The sequence below is a fragment of the Zonotrichia albicollis genome, chromosome 1, assembly GCF_047830755.1.
Source record: "Zonotrichia albicollis isolate bZonAlb1 chromosome 1, bZonAlb1.hap1, whole genome shotgun sequence".
Lineage (NCBI taxonomy): Eukaryota > Metazoa > Chordata > Aves > Passeriformes > Passerellidae > Zonotrichia > Zonotrichia albicollis.
Genome location: NC_133819.1, coordinates 38,268,306 through 38,279,453, shown reverse-complemented (window position 1 = coordinate 38,279,453; position 11,148 = coordinate 38,268,306). Strand labels below are relative to the sequence as shown.

The window sequence follows — 11,148 nt, the reverse complement described above, 5'->3', positions numbered from 1 at the left end:
TTCTGGACTGAAATATCTAGATTTGAGGGAGTTTCTTATACTGACCAAGTGCCATGTCATTTTTAACCTGCAATAGCCAAGAAATCTGTATTGAGGAAGTGAATTTTAAAATGCTAATAGAAACTGAAGAACAGGGAATGATTTTGTCAGTAACTTTTATTTTAAAAGTGGCACAAGTGAGACAGTGGCTCTTGCCAAACCTCTTTCAGGAGACACTTATTGCAGATGCTGACCCACAGTAGGAATCAGTCATGAAGACTGGGACAGAAAGTATGACCCAATGTGATTCAGCACAGTATTTGCATGTTAATCCTCTTAATATCCATTTCAATTACCACTATAAACCTGTACCCAGCCCATCTTTGTCTCAGCCTTCTAGTTTCCTTAGTCTAGTGATGTCTGTTTGAGTTGCAAATCAGAAAATAAATATTTTTGCCACCTGAATTTTACAGGGCACTCACTTAATCCAGGTTTGACACATTGAAACTTTTCAAGCCAGAACCACAAATTGATGGAAAATACAAAAAGTGAGGATATGCAGTAGCATAACCATACTTTGTCCCACAGGCAATGATGAAATGATATGTGTCCTTTTCTAGGAGGTGTGAAAAGGAACTCCAACTCTCATCGCTACTTCTTTTCCTCTCCTGCCTACAGGAATTCCTGCCATGCTGCTCTGTTGCTGAGCTGAGTTTCCTGCAGCCCCAAAAGAAGATTTCTGCTGGTAATACTCCAGAGGCAAGCTAGCAGTCTGCATATGAATATTTTCAGTGATGTGGAATGCTCTCCTGAAATCATCCTATTCAGATGTTCTGAGACAATGGGAAGAATCTCAGATTTATGTAAACTATGTAAAAATTTTTGAAAAAGCGAATCCCGTGGTTTCAAAATTCTTAGCAAAAGCACTCACCCCTCAATGTTGGGCTTTTCAAGCCAAAGTAGTGATTTTTGCCTCACTATTTTTGAATGCTTGTGGGTAGCAAGTTGCACCATTACTGCTGCTGCTGCCTTCGGCCTGTTTAGGAGGATTTGGGTTTAAGGTTAAATCAAAGTTTGTAGACAAAAATCTGTTTCTTCTCCTGTGGTGTCTTTCACTTAGCTCTGGTTCTCATTTGTTTAAGGGAACCCCTTATTGCTGAGGTGATTTGGGGTGAATCCTCACTAAAAGCTGTTTTACATGACAGAGAGAAGTGCTGGGAAGAGGTCAGGGTTTCATTGACATAATCCTACCTCAGGGTTTGGAAAAATTTACCTTTGCTGGAGTTCAGTTGATATCCATGACTTTGATTTGAGGAGGTTGCTATTCCAACACAGTGGTTCACCAAAATAAAAAATCTATGAAAATTTGGAACTCATTCCAGCCAGGAGTTCAGAGTATGTTTTGAGTTCTCAAGAATCACTGTAGGTTTTCATCTGGCTGGTTCAGAGGTTTTCACTGTCCCTACCTTCAGATGTCTACTAGTTCTTCCAGAAAGACCCAGAAGCTTTGCAATAATGCTTCTTCCATGCTGTCGAAAACTACATACCTGAGGAACTGTGATATCTTTATTCCGATGATTTAAAAAATGCACATATTTCTTACATGAAAAAGGTAGAGTCACACAAAGGATTGCTTTCAGTTGAGGGGTTTTTATTTCCTGCCTATAAATTTATGACATAGCTCAGAGATGACATAAGTCAATAGCTGGTAACATAGTTACAGACTATGGAAAGAGACCTGGCAGAGGATAGTCCTATGCTGCTATTACACCTGGAATGAAACTGGCTTGTGCAGAAATGACTCACATGTGTAGGGGAGATGAGTCTTGGAGAAAAGCTACCTGCATCCTACAAGTGATGTTTTGTAGAAACAGTGCAGCAGTCGTTAAAATATCCTGTTAATTGATTGTGCTCTCTGGCACTAGCAAGAACACTTGGTGCATAGTGAAGTTATATTGGAATTGAGAGTGGCAAATCTTTCTATTCTCTGCTGTTTCTTGGTTTTTTTTACCCTATAACTGGTTTATACATGGTTGCCTTCTACTGCTCTACCCCTCAGCCTCCAGGGCCACGTTTGTGGTTGGTATATGGGCAGGGGATGAGGAATTCTGCTGTAGGCTTCCTGCAGGTGATCAGGGCAACAAGCTCTTCACCCAAATGTCTTTTGATGACATCTGGATGGTAGCTCATTTAGGGAAAAGGCATATAAGGTAGATTTAGATTGGATATTAGGAAGAAATTCTATACTGTGAGGGTGGTGAGGTGCTGGAGCATGTTGCCCAGTTCTGGTGCTCCGTCTCTGGAAGTGTTCAAGGCCAGGTTGGATGGGGCTTTGAGCAACCTGGTCTAGGGAAAGGTGTCCTTAATTGTTTTTCTTTTTAAAAAGTGTAATGAAGGGTAGTATTCATTAAGAATAAGATTTTCCCCTATTGCTTCAATACCTTAATATTGAGCATTATCATATGCATAACAGCATGGTACATATTAACAAAGAAGTTCATACTGAGTCAAATAATTTACATAATTATTAGCAGGTCTCTTTGCTAGTTGTACAACCTTTAAAAAAAAAAAGCAAAACAAAAAAGCTGAAGAATGTAATCTCCTTTTTAAATGCTGCAGAGGCCATTTTATGTTTCTGAGACTTGGGAAATCCTGCTGTCTCTTTATGAGATATATCTAGGGATAATCTAAAACTGGAGTTAATTAGTGCAATGTTTATTCTGATGTTAATATTATTTTTCCACTCATAGCTCCTGTTTGGGTATATCTATTAAAGTGTTATGTGTTACTACACATCAGTTTAGACCTAATTCACCACGTTCCTATTTATCCTTTTGCTTATTGTGTGGGTGTAGCTTCCTTGATTTAAATAGAAGTAGGCTTAATCAAGTGTTTAAGTGTTTACAGGGTACAGTGTTTTTGCTAAAATGTGCCTCTAACATTGTTCCTTTTCCCCAGCTGTCAACCACATATTTGATTTTCTTATCACTTTATTTCAAATTATTTCAGCATAGCTGTCTCAAATATTTTACAGATCATATGTAAATAAAAACATACTTTAGGTAACCTTCTTAAATTGTGGAGCAGACACATCACTAAATGGAGAACAATAAATAAATAAAAAGAAAACCCAGTCAAACATGTTTTTACAAAACCCAGCCAAAGAACTATATCTCCAGCATAGATATAAGGTTCCAAAGTGAGTTGAGGAGGTGGATGATGAGGGACTGAAGGGCTCTGTCCCTGTCTTTGTGCTTTTGAGGATAGCTTTGCCAAGTATGTTTCATTGGGCACTGAGGAAGTTTGTGGGCACTGAATTCTTGCTTACTCCAGAAGACAGGTAGTGGGCTATTGGTAACTGAAAGCTGGTTTTCCCCATTCCTCCCATCATGGTTAAAAATAACTTTTATTTACAATGTTATATTTGGTCCTGGTCAGTCAATGATCTGATGCACCATACAGGCAGACAGACCTTTGCATACTCAACTGAAACATTGCTAAAGGAACAAGATGCAGGAATTACCTAAGCTGCCAAAAGAAGTGAACTTCAGGAACAAAACAGCTTCCTTACTATGGACAGCCATACCATGGCCTTGCCCAAACTGGCATGGCAGGGGCAAGGGGGACCCTCTTCACTTCTGTAGAGCAGGAGTTGCAAGAGGCTACTTTCTCAGCTCTCTGCTGGAGCAGCAGGCTTTTCCCTGGAGACAAGCACCTGGAAGGAGGGGAGGTTGTAGATAAGCTTTCCAGTCCTTAAATTCTCTGGAGTGACTGTCTGGGACCTGCTGCTGTGCTTATCACATCCAGCTCGTCCCAAGGGGCTGTTGACAGGATCCCAGAGCACTTTGTTCACACACTATTGACATTCACGGCGCACTTCACGTTTCCCAAAGCTAATGATCCGGACTGTCTGCAGATGCAGGCAGACATCACTGCTCAGACCTGTGGTGCTGATGAGCTAGTCACAAAAAATCCTGTTTTACCTAGAATGACTAAATACATGTAAGGTTTGTGAAAATTGACCTTTCTTGTTGGATGAGTTTCAGGAAACCATTTTTCACTTAATGACTGGCTTGAATCTAGGCCAAATTGGTAAGTCTGTAAGACTGGACTAAGCAAGTAAGTTTGAACAAATTATTTATTCAGTGAAGATAGCTGCTTTTCCTCACTAGTACATAGTTCATGGACAGACTGTGAAACTCTTTAACTTACTTGTAATTCAAAGTTATTCATACATTTCTTCACATAATAATTCTTGGTCTAAAACTATTTATGAAAAGATTATCAGTGCCTGCCATGAAGAGACATGAAGGAATGGAAATTATGTCTGGTTCAGAAATAGCTTGAAAATGTAGATGGATATGCTCTAACGTGAAGAAACTCTTCACTGTTCAGTGAATGTGGCTGGTTTTCCTCAAATCATTTATTTGACAGACCAGTTTTTCTGGCATTTGACCAACTCCATAATTCATAGAGAATTTCCCTCCCCCCTGCCCATCATTTTCCCAGCTCTGCTGAAAGCCTTGCAGCCAGACAGCTGTTCTGAGTGAAGTGTATATATGGCCTTATATTGGTTCCTAGTAAATAGGTACACTGGTGTGAAACCACACGTGCTACCTTGGGGCCATCTTTGCAGAGGACAAAAGGACATGGACACTTGCCTGTCCACTTTGTAATAGAATTGGCCCCTCTGGTATGAGCTGCAGTTAATAAACATTAGTATAGCAGCATGAACTTTCTGGTGTGAAGGGCAACACCTGTACCTGCTGTGCTGTCAGAACAAAGCTAGCATGCTGTACCTTTTAGCATCCCTGAACTGCTCACAAAGAGAAAGGTAAGGAGGGAAACCTGCTCTTTAAAATTCTAATTCTCTTCTTTGCCCAAATGGGCAAAGCTCATTTGGGCATTGCTCATTGACTCCTTCAGCTCTTCTGCAGAAAAGCTGGCACTGCCTGGGGTTTCTGCTTGGAGTCCTAGACCAGGACATTTATTGAAACCTTTAACTCTCTTTCCTCCAGTGGTAACATAATTCCTTTGGTTAACCCTTTGGTTAACCTCAAACGAAAGAGAGTGATTCCTTTCAACTCCATCATCTCTCCTCCCTTCACTCTCCACTATTCCCTCTTTGCAGCCCTTACCTTGTTCTTTTACCTGCTTCACTTCTTTTTTGGGCTTTGTGATTCATAGCTTTTCTCTTTAATATTTGCTATTTTGAAGAGAGAGATGTCTTTCCTGGCCCCAGTTAGTGCTCTTTCAAGGTTTGGCTTATTCTTTATAATATATCCCATTTTTTCTTTATTTTATATTACAATGGAGCCTCCACCTGGTATTAATAATCACTGAGAGTTCCTACCCAAAGAATTTAAAATGCAGATGGATTAATTCCACAGGTTAAAGAGACCCATCCTCATATACATATACTTATGTTATAAACATACCGTGTTCAAAAACAATAATTAAAATTATTAAAAACATGATTTGGTTGTATCAGGATTATAGGTATTAATATAAATACTAACTTAGAGAATCAACCAGTTAAAAGATTCTTGCTTGCCTGCAGGTTGTTTTTATTCTGGCCTTGCAAGGTTTTTAACCTATCTTCAGTGTTGCAGAGAGGTAACAAAGTCAGCTATCCTGGATCTTATCTTTGATTTAGAATACCTTATTCTTTCTCACTTAGCTCTGCTCTTTTGGTTCTGGTAGCCCTCTACAAAATAGAATAAGTATTTTCATTCAGTTCTGCAGGTGGTGAAAGACATAAAACATTAGAATGGGTCCTTTAAAACAGCTGTAAACTAAAATGATGCTTGTAAACTGAAATACTGCAGTTTTGTTCACCCTGAATTTTAAAATAGTTTCATGAGGTAATTGAACCTTAAAGGATCTGTTTTTTTTAACTCTATAACGTTATTATGCTGTTGCCACAGGGGGAGCATATGCCTGCTGCCAAAATCTAAAACTGGAATCTTGGATGTTAAACAGATAAGATTAAGTCATAGACTTCAGCTGTACTAGAAGCAAGCACAACATTCATCTGAAGCATGTGACAGCTATGTCCTGGAAAACTGTTTCTAGACAGACATTCTTGCCTGCTTACATAGACTGAAATAGGCCATTCTCATTCATTCAGTCTACTGAGTTTTAAGCACCTCTGTAGAACTATTTGTTTTAATGTTTCCCCCATTTTCCTGAAGTGTGGTACTTCTTCTTTAAGGAAACTTGTAAATGAAGCCTTTCACCTAAGATGGTTATTCTATTAAGGATTTCTACTGGTTTTATTGGTCACTGAAAACACACCATGACATTTGGGTTTTAGGACTTACTTTTTCTTAATTGTATCAATGGGTTTGAGTCTATGTTGTATTTCAGGTACCAGTTTGTGCACTTTCTGTGCTACATTCTATTGTGCCCTAAAACATGACAGACATCGCACTGAACAAAAGAATGATATAATCACTTCCCTGAACAATTTACTATCTGACTTTAGATTAAAAAAGGAGTAATAAACAGCAGGAGGAGATGTAGTGAGAAACTACCTCACACATTACAGCAGTAAGATCCAGCTGTTAAGCTGTTGGTGCTTGTAAACACCTCAATTGCTTAACTAAATGGTTTATTTAAAATAATTATGATCAGTGAGCCACTAATTGTAGGCACCACTAAAATGAACTCAAAAGGAGGAATTTGAACGAAAAGTTCAAACTCAGTGAACCAGAATCAGCATTGCATCTCTCAAAGCAGACAGCATGAGACAGAAAAGCTTGCTGGAGAGGTAGGTAAGTGGGACATCAAGACTGATGTCACTGTTAAGTGGAGGGAGCAAACCTCTATACATAGAAAGCGTGCAGTTATGCAGGGCACTAAAGGTGAGAGCAGACAGTTTAAATCTAATGTGGTGGATAAAGGAGAGCTAGTGGACTGATTTAGAGTGGATTTAAACGTCTAAAGTGTTCCAGCTGACTTAGCAAGGTCGGCAGCAGTGCGTTAGGGAAAGCGTGGACCTGTTGCCAGGTGGAGTAGGCTGACAGGAGAGGAGGCATGTAGCTTTCAGGAATAGACCCTGGCATGAGTGCTTATCCACTGGAGCAGAATAAAAGTCTGCAAGATTAGTCCATAAGCACTGCAGAAGGTTTTTTACCTAGACCTCAGTCACCTATCCATCATCACTAGAGTAGCCCACCTCTCCTCCTGTCATGGCTGCACATTAATAGCCCTCCTAAATATCCTTCCAACAGTGTCTATCCTGAAATATGTACTGGAATGGTGTCCAAGTGCTGTCTTTGAGGTTATATGTGGTTTGGTGGCACTAGTGCGCTTCATACCAGATAAATGTATATTGCAGCAAGCGCTCTGTTTGCTCAACACTGAGGTCAAAGACTACCCAAAAAGTGGCTTAAACTGATCTTCACATAAAGATAAGGCCCAGTGACAGAACTGCACTTGGACATCTTTGTCTTTGCTGTCCACAGTCTACATAACAATAATATAAAAACTCAAGCAGCACTAAAATGCTAACATGCAGTTGCCCCATCTAAGTAAAACCCACTTCAAACCACTTGTTAAAAAAGAAACTTGGATGTCCCAGATGACTTGGTTTTTGTGCTGTTGCAAATCCCCAGTTGTCTATACCTCTCTCTTTGATGGTCTCAAATGGTTAACATCTAGACTTTATTATGTTACTGAATCTTGTATGTTATCAGGCAGCACCACATCGATTAAATCACACTCAGGAGAGAGCTAACCACAAAGCTATAAGCATTCTTGACAGGTCATTCTTGCTTGAGCCTGTTTTGTTCTCTATAAAGATTAAAAATCTTGTCACTGATGGTAAAGAATTAAGTACATGCAAAACAATGGAGCATCAATAACTCATAAAAAGCACTTAACAGAAGTGGCAGCATTTGAATGAGATGCTATATACATTAAACAAAATCACACTAGTAGTAATGTTGAAGATTGAGAGTACTGTAAAATAACGTCACAAAATATTGAATGCAAGTACTAATTGACAGTGATTGTTCATTTCAGTGATGCATTGGTAAGAATTTTATTTTTATTCTGCACTGTACCAAAACCAGTCAAATAAATCCTTTGTATTTTTGTATGACTTTTTTTCTTGAAAATTCCCTATTAACAACATTTGAAATTAATGGGTTCTCATTCTGTATTCTGCTGGGTCTGATTTTGCTCTGCTCTTTTAGAATAAAGCAACACTAAAAGAGGCAATCTACCTAGTAGATTCTTGACTTCCATTGTGGCATCTACTTTACTCCTTTACCAGATACTGGTGTAGGAATTTTGGCTTTGGAAGAAAACTAAGACCAATATACATTTTCATTAGAGTTTATTTCTACCTTCTGGCCTGCTATAAGAAATAGAGTTATGACTTGTTCAGAGGCCCATCCTGGGAGCCAGGTAACCCTGGGGAAGAGAGTAGAAGCAGCCCAATACTTTTTACCTACCTTCTGTCTCTGCAGGTTTCCATCAGGTGAACAGAAACCTTGAACAGGGGAACATTTTGGTATCTGCATTTTTCCTCCTTCTAGTGCTTTTGATTCTGAGCTCTCAGAAATGGTTGGCATTGCTGATGGCTGAAAGGCAGCCTATGCTGGGGTCTGCTTTGGAAAATAAATGGTAGTGGTTCAGTTGGACATAATATTATCCTATCTCAAAACACATGTGATGAGGGAAAAGAACCCAAGGTTGTATTGACAACTCCTGAAGCTTATATTTTTAGGGGGTAGTCTTCAGCAGCTGGATTTGAATCAGGTGCCAAGATTAAAAAGAAGGCTGAGAAGTGGCTTGAAATGGTGATTTTTCTGGGGGGAACTTTCATTCCAGAAATACCTTTGTTTTTATGGAAAGCTAGCATAAGTATGAAGCTGACCTTGCAAGCCCTTTGTCTTTAGGTTTCTGTTCATTACAGATAGCTATATACTTCCACAGGGAAAAAAAAAAAAGTGGAGCCACAAAATTGAAAACATGAAGGCCTACTGCTTCTTGATAATCTTTGTCTGAGAAGCAGGGCTGTCTCTCAAGGTATGTGGAAGAATTCTTACAAATACAATGAGAAAAGTGTTCTTTCTGTAATTGAATAATCTAAATGACTACTATGGTCTCCCTGTGGATTTCCTATCCAAATGCCAACTCAACCTGTTCATGATTACCCTGTGAGAGCCAAAGAGTTCACAACCCGCAGTGGGAAGACTGCAGAACATGGTAAAAATGAACCCAGGAAAACAGAGACAGTGTCACCATATTGTTATTATTTAATACATCATTAAATTGTAGCAGTCTGAGCAAAGATAATCATAAGGTTATGCTTTGTGTATCCTTCTTAAATTGTCAAAGGATTCAAGTCACTTAAAAAAAAAAAAGGGTAGAACAAAGTGTGCTACGGAAGATTTACCACTAACACTTAGACAGTCTTGCTGTACTTCAGACAGGCCACCCCTCAGGCAAATTTGTGCAATCTACACAACACGCAATTTCCATAGGCATGAACACTTGTAGGGCAGGATTAAGGTGAAGATTTATACTGCTGGAGAGCAGACAGGCTGCTTCTTCTAGGGATGGTTTCTGGAGCTGTTTGGTATATTCAGTATTTTTGGAGGCTAGAGAAGCAGTTTTAAACTGTTTAGCCTAAAGTTTAGAGTAACAGGGGCTGTAAGTAGTCCCAGATGGTCTCGGCACTTTGTTGCTGCAGGCAGGATGGTGATTTCAGGGGATGCTCATGGGCTGATGCAGAAATACAGGATGTGAAGGCATGAAGGCCCTCTAAGTTTGCAAGCCAGTGAAGAAAGGGGAAGTACTGCAAGGCCTTCAGAGGGATTTGCAATACCTCCCTTGCAGGATGTCTGATTTTTGTCTCATCCTTGGCAGAAGAGCACACAGACCCATACTATCATCAGATATGATGTGGGATTGCTGTTCCACTGCTGCTAATTCTCCCTGCTCTGCACTTCTGGGGTTTACATCTGCAGCAACCATCCTCTGAGGAGCACAGACAGTGAGGCTCCAGCCCAAAGCTGCAGCTGCTGCTGCAGATGAGGCTGAGCAGTGAAGAGCTTGAGTAGGCAAGGAGCTGCTCTTGCCTTCTCTTTCTCAGACCTCAGCTGATCCCTGATCCCTGCTTCCAGCCCAGCAGGCACGGCAATACTGCCTGTCCCAGTGCAATGGGAACAACCTGTGTGCTAAATGTGGCCCAGCTGGACCAGACCCGGCTTGCTCAGCATAAATAGTGCTGGTTTGAAGCTCTAATTAAAACAAAGTGAGGATAATAACCTTCTGAAACTATGGAGGGGAAGCAAAACTTCAAACAAGCCATTTCAGTAAGAAGTAAAATTTGGTTTTTGATTTTGTCCAAGCTTTTAGAAGGTGTTTGTTAGATCAAGATAGCTATTGTGATCTAATACTATGCCTTAAAATGCCCCACCAAATAAATCCCTGGTGTATTTTAAGGTCAGGAAAGACTTTTGCAACTATGAAGGAATAGATCAGCTCCAGTTCCCATTTCAAAGAAATGCCTTGGAGGCAGTAAAGCAGTTTTCTGCCCCTTAAAGAAAAAAGGGTTATGTTTGATATATTATCGAGGGAAGACTATTTGGAACAGACACATCTGACCCAGAGGTGGGTGGGAAGAGAGGATTTGCAGACACAGCTGAGTCATGTGTGTTGGGTGTTTGCATTGGGCTAGAACCCAAATACCTGTAGTTCTGTCAGCTCCCCTGACTGGTGTGCTTGTGCATTTGGTGTTTTAGCAAGTGATAGGATGCAGAAGGGTTGGCTGCAGAGGTTTGGGCAGCTGCTAGAAAGAAGTGGGCTGACATTGCAGTCTGGTTCATGGCTGTGTTGATAAGCAAATAAAGCACAGCAAGTAGTGAAATGTATGAGTTGTTTCACACTGAGCCAGGTAAATCCAGTTTAAAAAAAAAGAGTCTGGTAGCATATTAGATGGCTTATAGGAATAAAGTACCTACTTTGTAGTCTCACTTTCACACTGGTAATTAGCATTAAATTCCTGTTTTGGAAAACGGTTGGGTTCTGCTGAGGTTTTTTTTTGGAAACAAAATGAAAAGTTTCTGTGCTCCTGAGTGCTAACTTATTTATTCTGTTCTTTGCATAGGATAACTGGAAATAGCTTTCTGCTTCATGCTGAATTTGGCTCAG

The 11,148-nt window shown here is 40.0% G+C and overlaps 1 long non-coding RNA gene across 1 annotated transcript in view; it reads left to right on the top strand.

Moving 5' to 3' along the window:
* Positions 1-604: 604 nt before the first annotated feature.
* The window catches only part of LOC106629955 (uncharacterized), a 151,447-nt gene continuing 140,903 nt past the window's right edge, over positions 605-11,148 (top strand). The window contains exon 1 of the long non-coding RNA XR_001333310.3: positions 605-724. This is a non-coding gene — a long non-coding RNA (uncharacterized LOC106629955). The remainder of the gene's footprint in view (positions 725-11,148) is intronic.